The sequence below is a fragment of the Solanum tuberosum genome, unplaced genomic scaffold (assembly GCF_000226075.1).
Source record: "Solanum tuberosum cultivar DM 1-3 516 R44 unplaced genomic scaffold, SolTub_3.0 scf00231, whole genome shotgun sequence".
Lineage (NCBI taxonomy): Eukaryota > Viridiplantae > Streptophyta > Magnoliopsida > Solanales > Solanaceae > Solanum > Solanum tuberosum.
The window spans coordinates 130,148-154,938 of NW_006239157.1; the positions used below are offsets into that span (position 1 = coordinate 130,148).

General features: G+C 36.0%; 4 long non-coding RNA genes across 5 annotated transcripts; all 4 read right to left on the minus strand.

Moving 5' to 3' along the window:
- Positions 1-5,196: 5,196 nt before the first annotated feature.
- LOC107062472 (uncharacterized) lies at positions 5,197-11,356 on the minus strand. The gene is made up of 7 exons (XR_001474634.1): positions 11,320-11,356; positions 11,048-11,198; positions 10,671-10,950; positions 9,779-9,952; positions 7,191-7,264; positions 6,965-7,099; positions 5,197-5,324 (listed from the first exon to the last, which is right to left on the minus strand). It is a non-coding gene; the product is annotated as an uncharacterized lncRNA (long non-coding RNA).
- A 1,158-nt stretch (positions 11,357-12,514) lies between these two features.
- LOC107062476 (uncharacterized) lies at positions 12,515-16,411 on the minus strand. Of its 2 annotated transcripts, none has more exons than XR_001474639.1 (5): positions 16,319-16,411; positions 16,047-16,197; positions 15,667-15,949; positions 14,805-14,978; positions 12,515-13,091 (listed from the first exon to the last, which is right to left on the minus strand). It is a non-coding gene; the product is annotated as an uncharacterized lncRNA (long non-coding RNA). The 2 variants fall into 2 exon arrangements; XR_001474638.1 differs by having other exon boundaries at positions 16,047-16,208.
- Positions 16,412-16,493: 82 nt separating this feature from the next.
- LOC107062477 (uncharacterized) lies at positions 16,494-17,324 on the minus strand. The gene is made up of 3 exons (XR_001474640.1): positions 17,221-17,324; positions 16,948-17,098; positions 16,494-16,675 (listed from the first exon to the last, which is right to left on the minus strand). It is a non-coding gene; the product is annotated as an uncharacterized lncRNA (long non-coding RNA).
- A 1,547-nt stretch (positions 17,325-18,871) lies between these two features.
- On the minus strand, positions 18,872-23,666 carry LOC107062475 (uncharacterized). Its single transcript, XR_001474637.1, has 5 exons — positions 23,303-23,666; positions 20,368-20,728; positions 20,097-20,247; positions 19,720-19,999; positions 18,872-18,994 (listed from the first exon to the last, which is right to left on the minus strand). It is a non-coding gene; the product is annotated as an uncharacterized lncRNA (long non-coding RNA).
- Positions 23,667-24,791: the final 1,125 nt, after the last annotated feature.

Here is a 24,791-nt window from a genome sequence, read left to right on the forward strand (position 1 = left end):
ATGTTAACACTTCATAGACTGTGAAATACTAGGTGTACGAGATATAACTCTTGAAGTAGCTCTACCTTAGGTTTTTTTGGTCTGTTCTCTGTATGTTAAGGTCCAACACATCAAGAGCACAACTTCCTTTCTGCCCAAATCTCATGAAGCCTGTAATAGACGTACTTTGTAAAAAACACACGATTGCAAATGCAATACTCTATCTTTTGTTCCTCGCATCTTGAAAGGACACAATGTTTTGCCATCCATCTACATGGAAAAATAAACTACCCGGGTATTGTAAACAAGTAGGCTATGATCCATGTGGCATATATGGTCTATGAAGCATATAATATGTAGACAAGTGACTTATGGTACATGTGATTCATGAGCTAGTAATTTATAATGTCGATAACATTTGAAACATCAATATATGATGCTAATAAAATATGAACAAGTGATTGGTAGCACGTAATTGGTGAATTAGAACAAGGTCATATGAAATATATAACAAAAGTGAGAGCTTTATTCAGCAAATAACACCTACATGCAAGTAATCCAAAAAAGAATATGTAACAAATGGGAAAATAATCCATAATAAGGCATAGGACATGTAACATGTACAACCATATAAGCAACTAGAGCCTTTTCAAACAAAGAGACATCATATTGAAAGATTCTATCAAATCTCAAGTGCAAGGACACTACTGCTAGTTCTAACTCATTGATGGTGTAGTTCTACTTGTGTTTTTTTACTCATCATAAAGCATATGCACTGTGTAAACCTTGCATAGGCCTTATAGGGTAAGCTGATAGTTTGGTTAACCTTGAAATTTCATTTGGAGATTTGCGAGAGTTTCCTTTATAAATAGGACTATCCAAAAGATATAGACTAACCTAAAACACGTATAGACAAGTCTCGCATGACGTCTTCAACAGATATGGTTTATGAAATAAGAATATGGCAAAGCAAGCCCTTTTCTTGACCATGTAATTCACTGAGGATACACAAGTAGAACTCATACAAATAAGGAATTTAATATACCTACTAAACACAAGACATGCAAATGACATATCAAATGAACAAATGCTAGTAAGACTTATGATCATATAAGGGGACCACATGATCTCAGATCCTTATATTGATGTTTAGAATGAGGAGGGGCATTTAGGATCTCTACCTTCTTTTATTCCCAAGTATCTTATGTTATATTCTAGTCCTTCCACAACACCTCAATGGAGGTTACACCTTTTGTGCTTAGTTTCCGGGCCTTAACAATCAAGAATAACTATAGTATCTCCTAAAAAAACTGTGGAACAGACACATAAAATCATAGGCCTAACCTATCGGGGCTTTACTTTCCCTTCTCCTTTATCTTATGACGCTTTTCAGAGGTGAGTCTTATAAGAACGCATACCTGTTATTAGCCTTACTTGTTACAACATTTCATATGCACCTGCTTGTCATCTCAAATGTTACATGCCCTACGAGGCATGTAACATAAACCTCAAGAGCATTTAAGACGGACCGGCACTCGGTGCCTTAACTTGATACCTCACATGACTGAGCGGACCACTTAACTGAACATACCTACAAGGGATAGCAGCAAAATATATTAAGTAATGCATTGATCATCAACTAGAATGAGAAGCTATTATTTTATACATATAAAAGTTATCAGTGCATATGCTATCTTAGTGGACCCATAGGGCAGTATGGAAGACATACTCTTACTATAAGAACCTGATTTGGACATAGTCTACGAAACCTCTAACATATGATATGATCCATAAATATGTCGAGACAAGGCGGGACGTACCTTAAGCCATCTATGTAAATCATATGAAAAAAGTAAGGCCCTTAGTGGAATTGGGTATCACTGACTATAGATGAAAATCTGCAAGGGGTTCCCGCCAAGAAACTTCCCATCTAAAACGTGTGTACCTGCAGTGTGAGTGCAGCACCCCCGACATAATATAAAACGACGTGAGTAGATACAAAATTTGTACTCGTATGCAAGGCAAATTAGGGTTTCTTAATGTTTTTTTGGGTTTAGGGTTTGGGATTTTCTAAGGGTTTGGATTTTGGGCTTATGGTTTTTTTAGGGTTTACGATTTAGAGTTTCTTAGGGTTTAGAGTTTGGAATTTAGGGTTTCTTAGGTTTAGGGGTTTTAAAGTTTTTTTTTTGTAAGGTTTTTTAGGGTTTAGGGTTTTTTTAAAAATGATTTTAGGGTAAATTATGGTGTAGGGCTTAGTGTTTTTAGAATTTTTTAGGTATAAGGTTTTTAGGGGTTCTAAAATGTTTTTTTTAGAGTATATAGGTTAGAGTTTTTAATGGTTTTTAGGGATTCTAAAACAGTTTATTGCTTAAGTTTTTCTATGATTTTTTTCAGGTTAAAAGTTTTTTTCGATTCAAGATTTTTTAGGATCATTATTGTTTTTTCGATTTAGGGGTTAGGGCTTAGGGTTTTTTAAATTAAGGATTTTTTAGGGTTTTTTAGTGTTTAGTTTTTCTTAGAATTTAGGGTTTCTTAGGGTTTAAGGCTTCCTAGAGTTTCATGAGGCTTAGGGTTGGGGCTTTATCCCTAAGGTTTAGGGTTTAGGTTTCTTAGGGTTTGAGTTTAGCATTTAAGGTCTCCTAGGTTTATTTTGGGTATTTTAGAGTGCAGGGTTTAAGGTTTAGGGTTGTTAGGTTTAAGATATTTTAAGGGTTTTTTAGGTTTAGTGTTTTTAAAGTTGTTTTTAGGGTTTAAGATTTCTTAGGGTTTAGGGTTTCTTGGTGTTTCATAAGGCTTGTGGTTTAGGGTTTTCTCCTAAGGTTTAGTGTTTCTTAGAGTTTAGGGTTTATGACTTAGGGTTTCTTAAGGGTTTCAGATTTCTTAGGTTTAGGCTTTTAAAGGTTTTTTTAGGTGCTGATTAATATGCTTATGATATGCCAACTCAAGGTTAGCTTGGGGTCACTCGTGATCCTAGGTCTCGTGTTACGTCAAGGGGGTAACCTCGAGGCGTGACAAAAACTATGTCTGAATAAAAGTCTCTAACTGAATAGAGATGCTGGGACATGCCCCCAGCTAATTCTAGCAAAACTGAAACTAAAATGGAAAACTGAATACAAAACATGCCAATCATCCTCGAAGAATGAGAACTCACCACTGATATTGTTGAATACGGATTAGGAACCGATATCTACGTGATATGAATGCTGAGGACCTGAGCATCACGAGAAGATGTAGCCTAGAATATGTGTCAATACTTGAAAGGTACTGAGCATGATAGGATAAAGCTGAACAAATATATACAACAAAACTAAGCATATTGAACAATGATATAATCTGAACATGAAGAATAAGGGTTTAGTTATTTGATTAAGAGTTTTTAGGTTAGAGTTTAGAGCGTATGTTTTTCTAGGATTTTTTTAGGTTAAAAGTTTTTTCAATTAAAGGTTTTTAAAGATTTTTTTTAGGATCATTATTGTTTTTACGGTTTAGAGGTTCATAGGGCTTAGGACTTAGGGTTTTAGATTAAGTTATTTTTTTAGGGCTTTTAAGGTTTGTTTTAGGGTTTTTAAAAGGTTTTTAGGGTTTTTTAGTGTTTAGTTTTTCTTAGGATTTAGGGTTTTTTAGGGTTTAGGTCTTCTTAGAGTCTCATAAGGCTTAGGATTGGAGGTTTATCCTTAAGGTTTAGGGTTTAGGTTTCTTAGGGTTTGAGAGCATTTAAGGTCACCTAGGTTTATTTTGGGTCTTTTAGGGTGTAGGGTAAATTTAGGGTTTAGTGTTTTAGGTTTAGGGTAGTGTTTAGTGTTTAGGTTTGTTAGGTTTAACAGTTTTTAAGGGTTTTTTAGGTTTAGAGTTTTAATGTTTTTTTTTTTTTTTAGGGTTTTTTAGTGTTTTTTTGGGTTTTTTTTCAAGATAAAGAGTTTTTTTCGATCTAAGAATTTTTAGGATCATTATTGTTTTTACGGTTTAGGGGTTCTTAGGGCTTAGGGCTTAGTGTTTTACGGTTTTTTTAGGTTAACGATTTTTAGGATTTTTCAGTGTTTAGTTTTTCTTAGGAATTAGAGTTTCTTAGGATTTAGGGCTTCTTAGAGTTTCATAAGACTTAGGGTTTGGGGTTTATCCCTAAGGTTTAGGGTATAGGTTTCTTAGGGTTTGAGTTTAGCATATAAGGTCTCTTAGGTTTATTTTGTGTCTTTTAGAGTGTAGGGTAAATTTAGGGTTCAGTATTTTAGGTTTATAATTTTTCTAGGGTTTAGGTTTTAGGTTTGTTAGGTTTAAGATTTTAATGATTTTTAGGTTAAAGTTTTTGGTTGTTCTTAGGGTTTAGGGTTTCTTATTGTTTTTTTGGGTTTAGGGTTTGTGGTTTTCTTAGGGTTTGGGTTTTGTGCTTATTGTTTTTTTATAATTTTTCTAGGGTTTAGGTTTTAGGTTTGTTAGGTTTAAGATTTTAATGATTTTTAGGTTAAAGTTTTTGGTTGTTCTTAGGGTTTAGGGTTTCTTATTGTTTTTTTGGGTTTAGAGTTTGTGGTTTTCTTAGGGTTTGGGTTTTGTGCTTATTGTTTTTTAAGGTTTTATGATTTAGGGTTTAGGGTTCAGGGTTTAGAGTTTGGAATTTAGGGTTTCTTAGGTTTCTTAGGTTTTAGGGGTTTTATATTAAAGTTTTTTTAAAGGGTTTTTAATTTTTGTTTTAGGGATTTTAACGATTTTTAGAGTTTTTTAGTGTTTAGTTTTTCTTAGAATTTAGGGTTTAAGGCTTCTTAGAGTTTCATAAGGCTGAGGGTTAGGGCTTATAACCCTAAGGTATATTATGGTTTAGGTTTCTTAGGGTTTGAGTTTAACATTTAAGGTCTCCTATGTTTATTTTGGGTCTTTTAGAGTGCAGGGTTTAGGGTTTAGTGTTTTAGATTTAGGGTTTAGGTTTATGGTTTAGATTTAAGATATTTTAAGTGTTTTTTAGGTTTTGTGTTTTTAAAAGTGTTTTTAGGGTTTCTTGGTGTTTCATTAGGCAAGGGTTTAGGGTTTCTTAGGTTAAGGCTTTTAAAGGTTTTTTTAGGTGTTGATCTAATATGGTTATGATATGCCAACTCAAGGTTAGCTTGGGATCACTCGTGATTTTAGGTCCCGCGTTACGTCAAGGGGTAACCTCGGGGAGTGACAAAAACTATGTTCGAATAAAAGCCTCTAACTGACTAGAGATGCAGGGACATGCCCCAACTAACTCTAGCAAAACTGAAACTAAAATGGAAGACTGAATATATAACATGTCAATCATCCTCGAAGAACGAGGACTCACCACTTGATGAATACGGATCGGGAACCGATCTCCATGTGATCTGAATGCTGAGGACCTGAGCATCACGATAAGATGTATAATATGTGTCAATACTTTACAAGTACGGAGTATGCATGATAGGATAAAGTTGAACAAATATATATAACAGAACAAAGTATAGTGAACAATGATATAATCTAAACAAGATAAATAAGGCTTTAGGTATTCGATTAAGAGTTTTTAGGTTAGAGTTTAGAGCTAATGTATTTCTAGGATATTTTTAGGTTAAGAGTTTTTTCGATCTAGGATTTTTAAAGATTTTTTCGAATCATTATTGTTTTTATGATTTAGGGGTTCTTAGGGCTTGGTTTTAGATTAAGGCTTAGGGTTGGGGGTTTATTCCTAAGGTTTAGGGTTTAGATTTCTTAGGGTTTGACTTTTAGCATTTAAGGTTTTTAGGGGTTCTTAAAGGGTTTTTTTTAGAGTTTATAGGTTAGAGTTTTTAAAGGTTTATAGGGGTTCTAAAAGGGTTTATAGCTTAATTTTTCTAGGACTTTTTTTTAGCTTAATAGATTTTTTCGATTTAAGATTTTTTAGGATCATTATTGTTTTTACGGTTTAGGGGTTCTTAGGGCTTAGCGCTTAGGGTTTTAAATTAAGGATTTTTTTAGGTTTTTTAAGGTTTGTTTTAGGGAATTTTAGTTTTAGGGTTTTTAGGAATTTTTAGTGTTTAGTTTTTCTTAAGATTCAAGGTTTCTTAGGGTTTAGGGCTTCTTAGAGTTTCATAAGGCTTAGGAATTGGGTTTATCCTTAAGGTTTAGGGTTTAGGTTTCTTAGGGTTTGAGTTTAGAATATAAGGTCTCCTAGGTTTATTTTGGGTATATTTTTTTTTTTGAGAAAGTTAACTGGTATTATAAACATAGAAGTACACCAATAGTGAACTCCTGTAGTAATTACATCAAAAGTATAGAGGGTTTACCAAAAAGAAACTAAACACCTATCTCCCTCATAAACTATCTAAGAATAGGGTGATGTCCCCCGGATCCTTGGGAATAGAATGGATACACCAAAAGTAAAAGGTCACTAAACAATTCATTTTAATGCTTTGGAAAGGGATGCTCTTGTTCTCAAAACATCTCTGATTTCTCTCACTCCATATTGTCCATCAGATGCAGGCAGGGACAATCTTCCATCTCTCCTTGTGTCCTGACTGATATTTGGGTATTTTAGGATATAGGGTTTAGGGTTTAGTGTTTTTCTATGGTTTAAGTTTTGTAGGTTTTAAGATATTTTAATGGTTTTTTAGGTTTAGTGTTTTTAGGGTTTAGGATTTCTTAGGGATTAGGGTTTCTTGGTGTTTTATGAGGCTTGGGGTTAGGGTTTTTTCCCAAGGTTTAGGGTTTATTGTTTGTTAGAGTTTAGGGTTTCTTAGGGATTTCAGATTTCTTAGGTTTAGGCATTCAAAGGTTTTTTAGGTGTTGATGTTAATGCTTATGATATGTCAACTCAAGGTTAGCTTGGGGTCACTCGTGATCATAGGTCTTGTGTTTCGTTAAGGGGGTAACTTCAGGGCGTGACAAAAACTATATCTGAATAAAATCCTCTAACTGACTAGAGATGCTGGGACATTCCCCCTGCTAACTTTAGCAAAACTTAAACTTAAATGGAAGACTGAATATAAAACATGTCAATCGTCCTCGAAGAATGAGGACTCACCACTGATATTGGTGAATACGAATCGAGAATTGATCTCCACGTGGTCTGAAACGAATTGAAGCTTTCTTGATTATATTAACTATGTGGCATGTGGGAAGTAGTAGCCCGTGCCTTCACTTAAACACTTAAACATGCCTGCAAATGTTGGAATCAATGAGCATCATGTCAGTATGTACTCTAATAATATGCAGGAAAGGCAAATATGCAGAAAAGGGAAGAGACTTACAAACTTCATGGAATTGAAGAGTGCTAAAAGTTTCTCAGCAACCAGGATATCTTACTGTTCCAAAGGATATCAGCCTATAAAAGAAAAAATTAATAAGAGAAAAAGGGAACTTAAAAACATATATGGGCAGTATAAAAAAAGTGGCCAAACACATGTACAACCCCTTAAACTTGTCTTTAAATTTCATTTTGGCACTCCAACTCAACCTTATTCCATTTTAACCCTTCAACTCCAATTTTTATGTTCCATTTTAACACATTTGTTTTACCTTACATAATTGTTATGCGCATGTTAGACAAGTAAAAAACATCCAATTACATACCTCCATGTGTTTTATTTTCTCCATATCATCCGGGTTAACCCAATTCTATTACAGATCCTTTAATTATTTCCCTCCAAAAATGAAAAGACTTCCGTAACCTATTCTTCGGACAAACCTTTTAAAACAACAATCCTTCCCCAAGTCCCCACCCTTAGAAGATTAAACCTTCTGCAATTATCAATGATTTCTTCCCATTTAAAGACAAAAAATCACATTTGAAGACTAAGATCTTCTAAAAGTTAAAGTTGCTTTGGTTGTTACTAGTAACCAAATCTTATAACCATGCTTTGTAGTTTCCTTTTGGATGTTATGTGGTTTTTCTTTTTCTTTTTTTAGTGTTTCTCATTAGGAATTTTTTATGCAAGATTTAGATTTTTAGTTTCAAAATTAACTGTAAATCTTCTGATGATATTCTTCTTTCCCCTTTTCTTTTCATGTCAGTGTAAATCTAACTCATGGCAGAAGAATACATTCTTGTTCGATTCCATCATGGTGGTTCTTTTATCAAAGCTCCAATCCGAAATATGTTGGGGAGAGTAAGGTAACTCCTTTAGATAAAGACCATTTTTCTTTGGTTGAATTGGGTTGTTATACAAAGGATATAGGGAATGCATCTGTTGGGGACCTATATATTTAACTAATTCCAATGAATTTGTTTTGTTGGAAAATGACAGACAAATTTTAAATATTGTATCTCACCTTAAACATGGTGCTTTTTTAGACTTGTTTATTAGCCATGTTGTTAATCGACCTATTTTGGTGGAAGAGAGGGTCCCATTTTAATTTCAAGTGAGCTTGGGGTGGTTCAAAACAGTGAGAATTCAATAAATAGGGGGTCTAGGGTTGCATTAGGTGAACACCCTCAACTTATTGCTAGAGATGCAGCAACCAGTTCATATGTTACCGAGCAGGACGAAACAACAGATATAAGAATTGAAAATGTTGATGCAAAGGAATCTGATGGTGATTTGCCTTCAAATCTGTACAGTAGTGAATCTGAGTTAGATGTTATACCTAAGGAAGATGATAGTGAGTTAGATGAGGAGTTAAGAGCATTCAGAACAGAAAGAAGAAAGAAAATTCATCAGAAAAAGAAGAGGAAGTTGCCTGTTCCGACAGCAGATTGAGCTAGGAGAGGCTCCAGACAAAGGTTTTAATGATGTTAACAGGCGAAACAAAAGAGACAAGTATGCTGGAAGATTGGGGGAAAATGAGGAGTGCTATAGTAGCTCAGATATTGGTAGTGATGACAGTAAAGATGAGTTGGATGTTCTAGCTCAAAGAGGCATCGACTTACCAGCTAGAAGAAAGAGTAGAAAACTAAGGTTTGATGGAGATTGTCAGATAACTATTTTTTAACTTAACATGGACTTTGAGAGTCCTGTGCAATTTAGAAAAGCTGTGTAATCTTATGCTGTAGAGAACAAAGTGCAACTCGAACTTAAGCCTAATGAGAAGCACAAAATTAGAGTCAAATGTAAAAGCAAAATACTATGCAAATGGCAGATATATGCAAGCACTAACAGGATTTCTGGTGACTTTATTGTGAAGAAGTACCACCCATTTCATCGCTGCCCAACTAAAAACAAGAACAAGTTATGAACATCTGTGTACATTGCACAAAAATATCAAGATAGGATTGTATCTCAACCTAACATAAAACTTTGGGAGATTCAGGAATTGGTAAGGGATCAGTTGGGTTTGTATGTAGGGAGGACTGTTTGTTATAGAGCCAAGTGCAGGGTAATGAGTCAGTTCAAGGGTGATTGGAATCTGGAATTCTCTAGATTATGTGACTATGCTGACATTATTAAGAAGACAAATCCTGGAAGTTCTTGTTGGGTTAGGACAGACACAGTTACCGTTTATGTTCATGATGGTACATGAATAATCTGACTGCTCACTCTATTAACAAACTCCAACTATAATGAAACGTCTTAATGTTGTTAGAAAAATGTTAAAGATGGTAACATGAAAATATACAAAAATGGCACCTCTTCCACTAAATAATAGTAGTAAGTAATCTATCCATATTTGACCAACTGACCTGATTTAAGACAAGAATATAATTCAAGAAAAATTGTAGCACAAAGACACCGCTAATACAGTGAAGATCTACCAGGTTGCAGAAATATCACCAACTTATTGTTTCACAAGCACTTTCTTGGAATCCGTTCTCATGTGTAAACGATGAAATTTGAAGCAAAAATGTAACATTTAGTAAGAGTCTCAGAGAGTATCAACAACAAGAACTAAAGAACCTCACCTTTTGTGCTTTGCTGTGATATTTCTTTTTATTTTCACTAGCAGGAACAATCTTCTCCAAAACTGCCTTCCTAGTTGATGCAAAAAGTAGCCGAATTAGGTTTGTTGCATCTTCATCACTTAATTCAACCGATAGCTCCTTCTTCCAAGAGCAAAGATAGGATACGTTTCAATCCTGTAAAGACATAATTTTCAAGTGAATATTTTCTTCAAACATGGAACAAACTCAGGGATCCATGATAAGAAGGAGACCCTTGTTAAGTTTACCTATGATAAAATAGAAATATAGCTGTCTAATCAATAAAAATAGAAAATGTCTATAAAGGCAGGTTGTAGAAAATTATTGTCTAACCAAACTACAGATAATTGTATTATAGCATTAATACTAAAAACCACAAAGAAATACGGGACAAATTCAGAAATTATACAGTAGCTTATAACGTCTTTCAAACAAATTTGAGCCACTAAAAGACCAGGCTCACTTAAAGTTGAAGGGAGATACTACTAAAACCAAAACTACATACTATTTTCATGTAGCAATGTAATGTCCACTCTATTGAGCAGACAACTCATTTCCAAGAGCATATCCTCATGTTCATAGAAATAATTGAAAACTATGACAAACTAGGATATCGAATTTATGATGAAAAGGGTGTGTGCTTGTATTGGTGGGAAAAATTATGACATCCCTGCATCATGTGTTCCTCATTTTTAAAGGTACGTTATTTCTCTGTGGTTGCATCACCTTTCATTTACATCTAAGAACAACTAGCATTTTAAAACATAAGTGGAAGAAGCAGAGTAGTTCTGGTAAGTTGGAACACACTAATTGATGAATCACAAGAAGTGTGACAAAAATAGATCTCTCTATTAAATGAAAGAAGAAGTATTACCTGTATGACAGCCATCCACCAAGCTCACAATATCTAATACCCTAGGAAGTAGTTAGTGTTTTTCCCATCTGATCCATTGAGGGATACCAGACACTTCAGGTCCATAGGATTTTCTCAATTCCATATGCATGGAAATAAGGGCATCCATGATCAATTTCCTAAGACTGGAAGTTGCTGCCGTTGCATATATCTGATGATTACACCAAAGCTGCTAGCTCCGTGGAAGATACAGGGGTTGCTTTTCGGAACAGCCACCACTGTTCTGAAAAAATAACACAACCTAGACCAAGAAAAACAACAAACTCAATCAACCAAAAGAGAACATAAAAGGCACTAACAGGAGATAAGTGAACCTAGAAGTTTGGAATAATGCTTACCCTACATGCAAGTTGACTTGCACGAAGACCTTCCGGAGATTTAGTAGTGAGGAAGGACTCAAGTAGATCAAACAATGCACTTCCCTTGGAGATAAGGAAGATGAAGATTGTTCCAGGACTGGAATGTTCCAGAGTTTAAGATAGATGTAGCCTGCAAACATGCGGATGCATGTTAAGAAGCAAAAATTCAATAACCTAAACAGTAAGCCAAAGAAGTTGAGTATTGGTAAAACTACAGAAAACAAGAATTTTTAAAACTACAGTATACCCACCTTTTATAACCGAGAAATCCGTCTATGACACGCCCTTTGGACCAATCATAGCCTTCTAAACTCGGTGGATAATGGGCCCACCCCTCTACCCTTCTCCATTTAAATATCGGGCTTCGCTTTGCATGGTGTGGGGATTGAACCTGCGACCTAAGCCACAAATCCCCCACCTTTTTCCACTCGAGCTATGCCTTGCGGGCAGTCTGTGCAAGAACATTATGCAAGCTTTCGATGGAAATTTGCCTTCACAATTGAAGATCATAATCCAACATTTTCTAGTTTACAAGCAGTTAATATTCAGCATCACCATCCTGCAACAACAAAAATTGCACATTTAATAAAAATGCATCAATAAAACACACAGTCCAAGAATGTTTCGTCTCATGATCAACAATAATGTCATATTATCAATAATGTCAGATTGTCAAAAGGTATTCTCTCTTTAATCATTTATATTTACAACTCAGATTTTTTTCATCAGAAAATCTAGATTGGAGAGATACACATTATTACTTCACATTAAAAGTGATGCAAAAGCTCTGAAAATCACTGAACATTATTCGAATTATTTAACATATTCAGTCACAAATAAAAAATATACTTCGTATGCTCTCTATTTGAGTTGATAAAAACAAAAGGAGATTCAATGAAGGCCATCATACAATGAATCAGTTTGAATCTTGCACTACCTCCTGATATTAAATGTTCTAAATTGAATTCTAATGGGGACGGCCTAGTGATTGTGACAAGGAACTTTGAGGAGCTTTGGATCAGAGCTAATTAATCACAATGAGGTCCAACTACTTCTGCTGCTGATGCTAATGCTTTCTTTGTTTTCTAAAGTGAAAGAAAGGAAAAGGACTAGAAGAAGGCAAGTTTTGGTAATGGAGAAATAATGCAAGAGGCTCAGATTATGTCAAGGGGATTTCAGTTCTTTGTGCCCAGCATAGCTGCAAATTCCCAGAAATTCAGATTGCCCCGCCAAGACACCATCTCTAACTCTAATGCCCGACTCAAAGAGCTCAGCAAAACTATCATCACAGCCTTATTGTTTCCTCTTGCTCACTTTATGAGCATGTAACTCTGTTTGAATTGCATTGGAACACACCCAGTGAGGACCAAACTAGCACAACAGAAATATGTGTGCACAATGCATTATAGACACAAGAATTATGAATATGCATAAACAGTCGGCTAGTTTAAATTCAAAGCAAAAATAAGTCACCAGAATGTTTGGAATGGTCATCCACACGGAGAAGTTCATAGCAAAGAGAAATCACCAGAACGTCCGAGCTGGTCATCCACACAGAATCATCTCTCACGGTATTATTATTATTTTATTATTTTCATGTATATTTTGAAGACTGTTGGTTTTTTAGTTATCAATGGAGAAATCATGGGCAGAGTAGAGAGGGGTAACCACCATTTACAGAAAATCCCAATCTCTCTGATGCCTCATTCTTCTTTCTTTCTAGGCAGGCTCAGCTGATACTGACCAAATAAGATTACACATTAGGACTGCAAGATGATTATAAGCTTGTAGTAGAAACTCGCAGGTTCAACATATCTCAAAATTGAACCACAGAAAGATTCTTTCTCTTTCTTTTCAAGGAAATGGGGATAAGATGTATGCTATGATAAGGAAGAACAGAAGTCAATCACGCCATGGCTGCAAACACCGGTTGCATGCAAGAGACAGAAGCAGCAATAACAAGCTATCCGGGTCGCCACACCAAGATACGTATTGGATAATCTCAATGCCCAAATTGATTAGCCTGGAAATAGAGAAATCATCATCACTGTTACTTTATGTACATTTCAGCAACAGTCAACAACGTAAAACAAACACCCAGAAGAAACACAAATATCTCAGAGTATACATGTTAAATCCATTTTTGTTTTTACAGTGTTTGCTTTTTTATAAACAAGGGCTGTTGGATTTTTATAATGGAGGAAAATCAGTGACGCAACAGAGAGGGGAAATCACTACAAAAAATCCCACTCACTGTTTTGCCTCATTTCAGGGGTAACCTTTTCCCATTTGGGGTAAATTCCTTGGCTTGAAAGCTAAATCATCGGAATATCTGAGAAGACCCTAGAAATCCCACAAAATAAGCAGGAACTCTACTAAAATGAACACTAAAATGAACTTTCTCATGTTCTCCCTACATCCAAAACTGACAAGAAACTGTAAATATTTCCAAGTATTGAAATCTAATAACACACACACACACATATATATATATATGTTAGTTTCCCTTCTTCTAACCATCTAAATAATGAAGAACACGTGGATCTGATCTGCATAAACTTAATATAATACAAAGTTGAAAAAGAAAACCCATAAAGTTTCGACAAAAAAAGTCCTCAATCCTCTACTGCTTGTCGGTCCAGAGGTAACTCCAAGAAACAGACAACAGAGATGAGGAAAGTTTGTTCAAACTCCACAACAGAAACCTTAGATTTTGTTTACAGTGGAAAAGAGGGATGAAATTAAAATGGAGGTTTGATTTGCATTGGTTTTCTCTCAGCTTCGTACGGACAAAGAAAGAAAGGAAGAGAAGTGAGTGTGTGTGGTGGCTGTGAAACCAAAGGAGAAAAGGGCGAAATAGGATAACTCAATCTTAGCAGTGCAATCTTATGTTGTAGACAACAAAGTGCAACTCGAACTTAAGCCTGATGAGAAGCACATAATTAGAGTCAAATATAAAAGAAAAATACTATACAAGTGGGAGATATATGCAAGCACTAACAGGAATTCTGGTGACTTTATTGTGAAGAAGTATCACCCATTTCATCGCTGCCCTACTAAAAACAAGAACAAGTTATGCAATTATGTGTACATTGCACATAAATTGCAAGATAGGATTGTATATAAACCTAACATAAAACTTTGGGAGATTCAGGATTGGTAAGGGATCGGTTGGGTTTGTATGTAGGGATAACTCTTTGTTATAGAGCCAAGTGCAGGGTAATGATTCAGTACAGGGGAGATTGGAATCTGGACTTCTCCAGATTATGTGACTACGCTGACATTATTAAGAAGACAAATTCTGGAAGTTCTTGCTGGGTTAGGACAGACACAGTTACCGTCTACGTTCCATGGTACATGAATAAACTGACTGCTCACTCTATTATAAAACTCCAACTATAATATAACGTCTTAATGTTGTTAGAAAAATATTAAAGATGGTAACATGAAAATATACAAAAATGGCACCTCTTCCACTAAATAATACTAGTAAGTAATCCGTATTTGACCAACTGACCAGATTTAAGACAAGCATACAGTTCAAGAAAACTTGCAGCACAAACACACCGCTAAAACAGTATAGATATACCAGGTTGCAGAAATATCACCAACTTATTGTTTCACAAGCACTTTCTTGGAATCCGTTCTCAGGTGTAAACGATGAAGTTTGAAGCAAAAATATAGCATTTAGTAAGAATCTCAGAGAGTATCAACAACAAGAACTAAAGAACCTCACCTTTTGTGCTTTGGTGTGATATTTCTTTTTAGAAAACACTAACAGGAACAATCTTCTCCAAAACTGCCTTCTTAGTAGACGCAAAAAGCAGCCGAATTAGGTTTGTTGCATCTTCATCACTTAATTCAGCCGATACCTCTCATTCCAAGAGCATAGACAGGATACGTTTCAATCCTGTAAAGACAAAATTTTCAAGAGAATATTTTCTTCAAACACGGAACAAACTCAGGGATCCATGATAAGAAGGAGACCCTTCTTAAGTTTTCCTATGATAAAATAGGAATATAGCTGTCAAATCAATAAAATAGAAATAATAGTCTAACCAAACTACTTAAGTATTATAGCATTACTACTAAAAACCACAGCGAAATACGGGACAAATTCAGAAATTATACAGTAACTTATAACGTCTTTCAAACAAAGTTGAGCCACTAAAAGACTGGGCTCACTGAAAGTTGTAGGGAGATGCTACTCAAACCAAAACTACATACTATTTTCATGTTGCAATGTAATGCCCAATCTATTGAGCAGACAACTCATTTGCAAGAGCATATGTTCATAGAAATAATTGAAGACTATGACAGACTTAAACTAGGATATCGAATTTAGGATGAAAAGGGTGTGTGCTTGTATTGGTGGGAAAAATTATGGCATCCCTGCATCATGTGTTCCGCATTTATTAAGGTACTTTATTTGTCTGTGGTTGTATCACCTAGAACATTTACATCTAAGCACAACGAGCATTTTAAGACATAAGTGGAAGTAGCAGAGTAGTTCTGGTAAGTTGGAACACAATAATTGATGAATCACAAGAAGTGTGACAAAAATAGATCTTTTTATTAAATGAAATAAGAAGTATTACCTGTATGACAGTCATCCACCAAGCTCACAATATCTAGTTCCCTAGGATGTAGTTAGTGTTTTTCCCATCTGATCCATTGAGGGATACCAGACACTTCAGGTCCATAAGATTTTCTCAATTCCATATGCATCGAAATAAGGGCATCCATCCATGATCAGTTTCCCAAGACTGGAAGCTGCTGCCGTTGCATATATCTGATGAGTACACCAAAGCTTCTAACTCCGTGGATGATGCAAGGGTTGCTTTCCTGAACAGCCACCACTGTTCTTAAAAAATACACAACCTAGACCAAGAAAAACAACAAACTCAATTAACCAAAAGAGAACATAGAAGCCACTAACAGGAGATAAGTGAACCTAGAAGTTTGGAATAATGCTTACCCTACGTGCAAGTTGACTTGCACGAAGATCTTCCGAAGATTTAGTAGTGAGGAAGGACTCAAGTGGATCAAACAATGCACTGCCCGTGGAGATAAGGAAGATGAAGATTGTTCTAGGACTGGAATGTTGCAGAGTTTAAGATAGACGTAGCCTGCAAACATGCTGATGCATGTTAAGAAGCAAAAATCCAATAACCTAAACAGTAAGCCAAAGAAGTTGAGTATTGGTAAAACTAAAGAAAAAAAGAATTTTTAAAACTACAGTATACCCACCTTGTCTAATACTTCTGAAGTTCTTGAAAGTCTGTGCAAGATCTTTTTTTTTTTTGATAACCGAGAAATCCGTCTATGACCCGCCCTTTGGACCAATCATAGCCTTCTAAACTCGGTGGATAATGGGCCCGCCCAATACCCTTCTCCATTTAAATACCGGGCTTCGCTTTGCATGGTGTTGGGATTGAACCGGTGACCTAAGCCACAAATCCTCCACCTTTTTCCACTTGAGCTAAGCCTTGGGGCAGTTTCTGCAAGATCATTATGCAAGCTTTCGATGGAAATTTGCCGTGACAACTGAAGATCATCATCCAACCTTTTCAAGTTTACAAGTAGTGAATATTCAGCATCACCATCCTGCAACAACAAAAATTGCACATTTAACATAATGCATCAATAAAACACACAGTCCAAGAATGTTTCGTCTCATGATCAACAATAATGTCATATTATCAATAATGTCAGATTGTCAAAAGGTATTCTCTCTTTAATCATTTATATTTACAACTCAGATTTTTTTCATCAGAAAATCTAGATCAAGAAAAACAACAAACTCAATTAACCAAGAGAGAACATAGAAGGCACTAACAGGAGATAAGTGAACATAGAAGTTGTGGAATAATGCTTACCCTACATGCAAGTTGACTTGCACGAAGACCTTCCGGATATTTAGTAGTCAGGAAAGACTCAAGTAGATCAAACAATGCACTGCGCTTGGAGATAAGGAAGATGACGATTGTTCCAGGACTGGAATGTTCCAGAGTTTAAGATAAACATAGCCTGCAAACATGCAAATGCATTTTAAGAAGCAAAAATCCAATAACCTAAACAGTAAGCCAAAGAAGTTGAGTATTGGTAAAACTACAGAAAAAAAGAATTTTTGAAAACTACAGTATACCCACCTTGTCATCAATACTTCTGAAGTTCTCGAAAGTCTCTGCAAGATCTTTTTTTTTATAACCGAGAAATCCGTCTATGACCCGCCCTTTGGACCAATCATAGCCTTCTAAACTCGGTGGATAATGGGCCCACCCCTCTACCCTTCTCCATTTAAATATCGGGCTTCGCTTTGCATGGTGTGGGGATTGAACCTCGACCTAAGCCACAAATCCTCCACCTTTTTCCACTCGAGCTATGCCTTGCGGGCAGTCTGTGCAAGAACATTATGCAAGCTTTTGATGGAAATTTGCCTTGACAATTGAAGATCATCCAACCTTTTCAAGTTTACAAGCAATGAATATTCAGCATAACCATCCTGCAACTACAAAAATTGCACATTTAACAAAAATGCATCAATAAAACACATAGTCCCCTTCAATTTGTTGAGGGCACATACAACAACTTTTTATTGCAGATTGATGTTTGAGAGGCTGAGCTAGGAGAGGCTGGAAGGTTTTAATGACATTAACAGGATAAACAAAAGAGACAAGTATGCTGGAAGATTGGGGGGAGATGAGGAGTGCTATAGTAGCTCAGATATTGGTAGTGATGACAGTAGAGATGAGTTGGATGTGCTATCTCAAAGAGGAATCGACTTACCGTCTAGAAGAAAGAGTAGAAAACTAAGGTTTGATCCGGATTGTCAGATAACTATTTTTGAACTTGGCATGGTCTTTGAGAGTGTTGTGCAATTTAGAAAAGCTGTGCAATCTTACGTTGTAGAGAACAAAGTGCAACTCGAACTTAAGTCTAATGAGAAGCACAAAATTAGGGTAATGTAAAAGCAAAATACTATGCAAATGGGAGATATATACAAGCACTGACAGGAATTCTGGTGAGCTTATTGTGAAGAAGTACCACCCATTTCATCGCTGTCCTACTGAAAACAAGAACATGTTATGCACTTTTGTGTACATTGCACATAAATTTCAAGATAGGATTGTCTCTCAACCTAACATAAAACTTTGGGAGATTCAGGAGTTGGTAAGGGATCAGTTGGATTTGTAGGTAGGGAGGACAGTTTGTCATAGAGCCAAGTGCAGGGTAATGAGTCAGTTCATGGGTGATTGGAATATGGAATTCTCTAGATCATGTGACTATGCTGACATTATTAAGAAGACAAATCCTGGAAGTTCTTGTTGGGTTAGGACAGACACAGTTACCGTCTACATTCCATGGTACATGAATAATTTGACTGCTCACTCTATTATCAAACTACAACTATAATATAACGTCTTAATGTTGTTAGAAAAATGTTAAAGATGCTAACATGAAAATATACAAAAATGGCACCTCTTCCACTAAATAATATTAGTAAGTAATCTGGATGTATTTGACCAACTGACCTGATTTAAGACAAGCATACAGTTCAAGAAATATTGCAGCACAAAGACACCGCTAAAACAGTATAGATATACCAGGTTGCAGAAATATCACCAACTTATTGTTTCACAAGCACTTTCTTGGAATCCGTTCTCAGGTGTAAACGATGAAGTTTGAAGCAATAATATAACATTTAGTAAGAGTCTCAGAGAGTATCAACAACAAGAACTAAAGAACCTCACCTTTTGTGCTTGGTGTGATATTCTTTTTAGAAAACACTAAACAGGAACAATCTTCTCCAAAACTGCCTTCCTAGTTGACGCAAAAAGTAGCCGAATTAGGTTTGTTGCATCTTCATCACTTAATTCAGCCGATATCTCTCATTCCAAGAGCATAGACAGGATACGTTTCATCCTGTAAAGACATAATTTTCAAGAGAATATTTTCTTCAAACACGGAACAAACTCAGGGATCCATGATAAGAAGGAGACCCTTCTTAAGTTTTCATATGATAAAATAGGAATATAGCTGTCAAATCAATAAAATAGAAAATGCCTATAAAGGCAAGTTGTAGAAAATAATAGTCTAACCAAACTACAGATAATTGTATTATAGCATTAATACTAAAAACCACAGCGAAATACGGGACAAATTCAGAAATTATACAGTAACTTATAACGTCTTTCAAACAAAGTTGAGCCACTAAAAGACTGGGCTCACTGAAAGTTGTAGGGAGATGCTACTCAAACCAAAACTACATACTATTTTCATGTTGCAATGTAATGCCCAATCTATTGAGCAGACAACTCATTTGCAAGAGCATATCCTCATGTTCATAGAAATAATAGAAGACTATGACAGACTTAAACAAGGATATCGAATTTAGGATGAAAAGGGTGCGTGCTTATATTGGTGGGAAAAATTATGACATCCCTGCATCAGGTGTTCCACATTTTTTAAGGTACGCTATTTCTCTGTGGTTGTATCACCTAGAACATTTACATCTAAGCACAACTAGCATTTTAAAACAAAAGTGGAAGTATTAGAGTAGTTCTGGTAAGTTGGAACGCACTAATTGATGAATCACAAGAAGTGTGACAAAAATAGATCTTTCTATTAAATGAAATAAGAAGTATTACCTGTATGACAGCCATCCACCAAGCTCACAATATCTAGTGCCCTAGGAAGTAGTTAGTGTTTTTCCCATCTGATCCATTCAGGGATACCAGACACTTCAGGTCCATAGGATTTTCTTAATTCCATATGCATGGAAATAAGGGCATCAATGATCAGTTTCCGAAGACTGGAAGTTGCTGCCGTTGCGTATATCTGATGAGTACACCAAAGCTTCTAGCTCAGTGGATGATGCAAGGGTTGCTTTCCTGAACATCCACCACTGTTCTGAAAAAATAACACAACCTAGACCAAGAAAAACAATAAACTCAATTAACCAAAAGAGAACATAGAAGGAACTAACAGGAGATAAGTGAACCTAGAAGTTTGGAATTATGCTTACCCTACATGCAAGTTGACTTGAACGAAGACCTTCCGGAGATTTAGTAGTCAGGAAGGACTCAAGTAGATCAAACAATGCACTGCGCTTGGAGATAAGGAAGATGAAGATTGTTCCATGACTGGAATGATCCAGAGTTTAAGATAGACGTAGCCTGCAAACATGCAAATGCATGTTAAGAAGCAAAATTCCAATAACCTAAACAGTAAGCCAAAGAAGTTGAGTATTGGTAAAACTACAGAAAAAAGAATTTTTAAAACTACAGTATACCCACCTTGTCATCAATACTTCTGAAGTTCTCGAAAGTCTCTGCAAGATCCTTTTTTTTTTGATAACCGAGAAATTCGTCGATGACCCGCCCTTTGGACATCCATAGCCTTCTAAGCTCGGTGGATAATGGGGCCCGCCCCTCTACCCCTTCTCCATTTAAATATCGGACTTCACTTTGCATGGTGTGGGGATTGAACCTGTGACCTAAGCCACAAATCAACCACCTTTTTCCACTCGAGCTATGCCTTGCGGGCAGTCTGTGCAAGAACATTATGCAAGCTTTCGATGGAAATTTGCCTTCACAATTGAAGATCATAATCCAACATTTTCAAGTTTACAAGCAGTTAATATTCAGCATCACCATCCTGCAACAACAAAAATTGCACATTTAATAAAAATGCATCAATAAAACACACAGTCCCCTTCAATTTGTTAAGGGCACATACAACAACTTCTTTTATTGCAGATTTAAGTTGGAGAGGCTGAGCTAGGAGAGGCTGGAGCAGACAAAGGTTTTAATGACATTAACAGGCTAAAAACAAAAGAGACAAGTATGCTGGAAGATTGGGGGTGGAGAGATACACATTACTTCACATTAAAAGTGATGCAAAATCTCTGAAAATCACTGAACATTATTCGAATTATTTAACATATTCAGTCACAAAATAAAAAATATACTTCGTATGCTCTCTATTTGAGTTGATAAAAACAAAAGGAGATTCAATGAAGGCCATCATACAATGAATCAGTTTGAATCTTGCACTACCTCCTGATATTAAATGTTCTAAATTGAATTCTAATGGGGACGGCCTAGTGATTGTGACAAGGAACTTTGAGGTGCTTTGGATCAGAGCTAATTAATCACAATGAGGTCCAACTACTACTGCTGCTGATGTTAATGCTTTCTTTGTTTTCTAAAGTGAAAGAAAGGAAAAGGACTAGAAGAGGGCAGTTAGTTTTGGTAATGGAGAAATAATGCAAGAGGCTCAGATTATGTCAAGGGGATTTCAGTTCTTTGTGCCCAGCATAGCTGCAAATTCCCAGAAATTCAGATTGCCCTGCCAAGACACCATCTCTAACTCTAATGCCCGACTCAAAGAGCTCAGCAAAACTATCATCATAGCCTTATTGTTTCCTCTTGCAGACTTTATGAGCGTGTAACTCTGTTTGAATTGCATTGGAACACACCCAGTGAGGACCAAACTAGCACAACCGACACATGTGCACAATGCATTATAGACACCAGAATTATGCATATGCATAAACAGTCGTCTAGTTTAAATTTAAAGCAAAAATAAGTCAACAGAATGTTTGAAATGGTCATCCACACGGAGAAGTTCATAGCAAAGAGAAATCACCAGAACGTCCGAGCTGGTCATCCACACAGAATCATCTCTAAAGGTTTTATTATTATTTTATTATTTTCATGTATATTTTGAAGGTTGTTGGTCTTTTTAGTTATCAATGGAGAAATCATAGGCATAGTAGAGAGGGGCAACCACCCTTTACAGAAATTCCCAATCTCTCCGATGCCTCATTCTTCTTTCTTTCTAGGCTATGCTCAGCTGATACTCAAAATATAAGATTACACATTAGGACTGCAAGATGATTTATAGCTTGTAGTAGAAAATCACAGGTTCAATATATCTCAAAATTGAACCACAGAAAGATTCTTTCTCTTTCTTTTCAAGGAAATAGGGATAAGATGTATGCTATGATAAGGAAAAACAGAAGTCAATCACGCCATGGCTGCAAACACCGGTTGCATGCAAGAGACAGAAGCAGCAATAACAAGCCATACCGGGTCGCCACACCAAGATACGTATTGGATAATCTCAATGCCCAAATTGATTAGCCCAGAAATAGAAAAATCATCATCACTGTTTCTTTATGTACATTTCATCAACAGTCAACAATGTAAAACAAACACACAGAAGAAACACAAAGATCTCAGACTATACATGTTAAATCCATTTTTGTTTTTACAGTGTTTGCATTTTGATAAACAAGGTCTGTTGGATTTTTATAATGGAGGAAAATCAGAGGCGCAACAGTGAGAGGACGAGATATGGGAAGATTGGGGCAGAATCGGGTTCAAAAAGTGGTCCATTTTCACATTCAGCAACCAGTGTAACCCAGAAGTAGACAAGGTTATCTTTGAAGTTCATGAAGTCCTTTTTTGAAGTTTGATAATCCTCAACTTCACCCTATCGTCCAAAAGGAGATTAGGTAAAATTAAAATTACAGGTCTATGCATGAAGTTCCGGTATAATGCATATTGCACAAACGCTAAATAATAACACCGACCAGAAAGTTCATGCCTAATGCATATTGAAGTGACGCCAAATAACATATTACAACAACAACATACTCAGTGATGTCAAATAACATATTAAATAAGGAAAGAGAAAAAACTAAAAAATGCACATTATCGCAAGACATTAAAGACTACTAACGCATTATAGCAGGAAACTGCAGAGATCTAGTCGGTTCTGATTCAATTAGTGTCCAAATAAACTGATCATTCAAAGCTATATTCCAATCACTAATCAAAAGAATATATGAGTATAGGAAAACATGAGGGGGAAGCAAGCAGACATGGGTGAAACGGTTCAGCCATTCTAAAACTTAAATAGACTACCATGGATCGTTTGAGCTCGAGCTAGCATACAACTATAGACTAGATGCAGGCAAGGTTGTGCTAACCGAAATAAGCATTAGCAGTGATACGAGTAAAACGCCATAACATAGATTTTGAAACTATAAATTTAGTAGAGAGTTCAAAGCAAGCAACATAGCTCAATAGTCATATCAGAATCTTTAATGAACTATGATGCGTTAAAGGAACAAGGCAAAAGATACTGCTAAAAACTAAGTCCAAATCTACAGCTAAATAACATATTAATTGAATCCAAGGTGAAATTTAGAGGGATCTTTACCTCTTTCCGAGCAGCGACTGAGGCAACGGACTGAAGAACAATGACCTGACCACAAGCGAGCTTCACCGGGTTCCGACGAGACCCAAACAGAAAATCACAAAGGTTTTTTAAGCTCTTAATGTATGTATTTCTGGGAATTTTGTGTTTCTCCAATCTATTTCTTTGATGGAGATCCTCTAGCTTTTGAGTGTCAAAAAATCCCCCCTGAAACAGTGAGAGGACAAAATAGGGGATGACTGGGGCAGAATCAGGTTCAAAAAGTGGTCCATTTTCACATTCAGCAACCAGTGTATCCCAGAAGTAGACGAGGTTATCTTTGAAGTTCTTGAAGTCCTTTTTTGAAGTTTGATAATCCTCAACTTTACCCTAACGTCCAAAGGAGATTAGGTAAAATTAGAATTGCAGGTCTATGCATGAAGTTCCAGTTTAATGCATATTGAACTGACGCTAAATAATAACACCGACCAGAAAGTTCATGCCTAATGCATATTGAAGTGACGCCAAATAACATATTACAACAACAACATACTCAGTGATGTCAAATAACATATTAAATAAGGAAAGAGAAAAAACTAAAAAATGCACATTATCGCAAGACATTAAAGACTACTAACGCATTATAGCAGGAAACTGCAGAGATCTAGTCGGTTCTGATTCAATTAGTGTCCAAATAAACTGATCATTCAAAGCTATATTCCAATCACTAATCAAAAGAATATATGAGTATAGGAAAACATGAGGGGGAAGCAAGCAGACATGGGTGAAACGGTTCAGCCATTCTAAAACTTAAATAGACTACCATGGATCGTTTGAGCTCGAGCTAGCATAATATCCAACTATAGACTAGATGCAGGCAAGGTTGTGCTAACCGAAATAAGCAGATTAGCTGTGATACGAGTAAAACGCCATAACATAGATTTTGAAACTATAAATTTAGCAGAGAGTTAAAAGCAAGCAGAATAGCTCAATAGTCGAGTTTTGGGCTAAAATCATCCTTGAAGTATAGCTCAAACTTAGGGTACATCCTTATACTATAATTGTGAACAAAAAAGGTCCTTTAACTGTCCAAACTTTACAATAAACATCCTTCTGTTAACTTTTGTTGAAAAAACTAACAGTTGACTAAAAATATGTGCCAAGCATGTGATTTTCCCAAATCTCCCTATTTTGTCGAATTGATTTCCTCTCAATTCCCCACCCCCCATCATCTTCCTTATTAATGAGAGCTGAAGCAGGGTTAATTTCTTTAACCTGTCTTTCCTCACCTCAGCTGATTTGGTGCTGATTTAGTGTATTTTTGTTACCAGTTTTTTCCACTATTTTTCAGCTGCTTTGTTTTTTTGTTGTTTTGTTTTTTTGTTTTTTTTTTTTTAATTTTCTGCTAGTTGGCAATGAGAAAAAGACACCCATAGGCAAATAATTTGGCCTCTCTGTATTTCCAACTTGAAGACAAGGCAACTGAGTATACTGAATGACAAAACTATAGGTT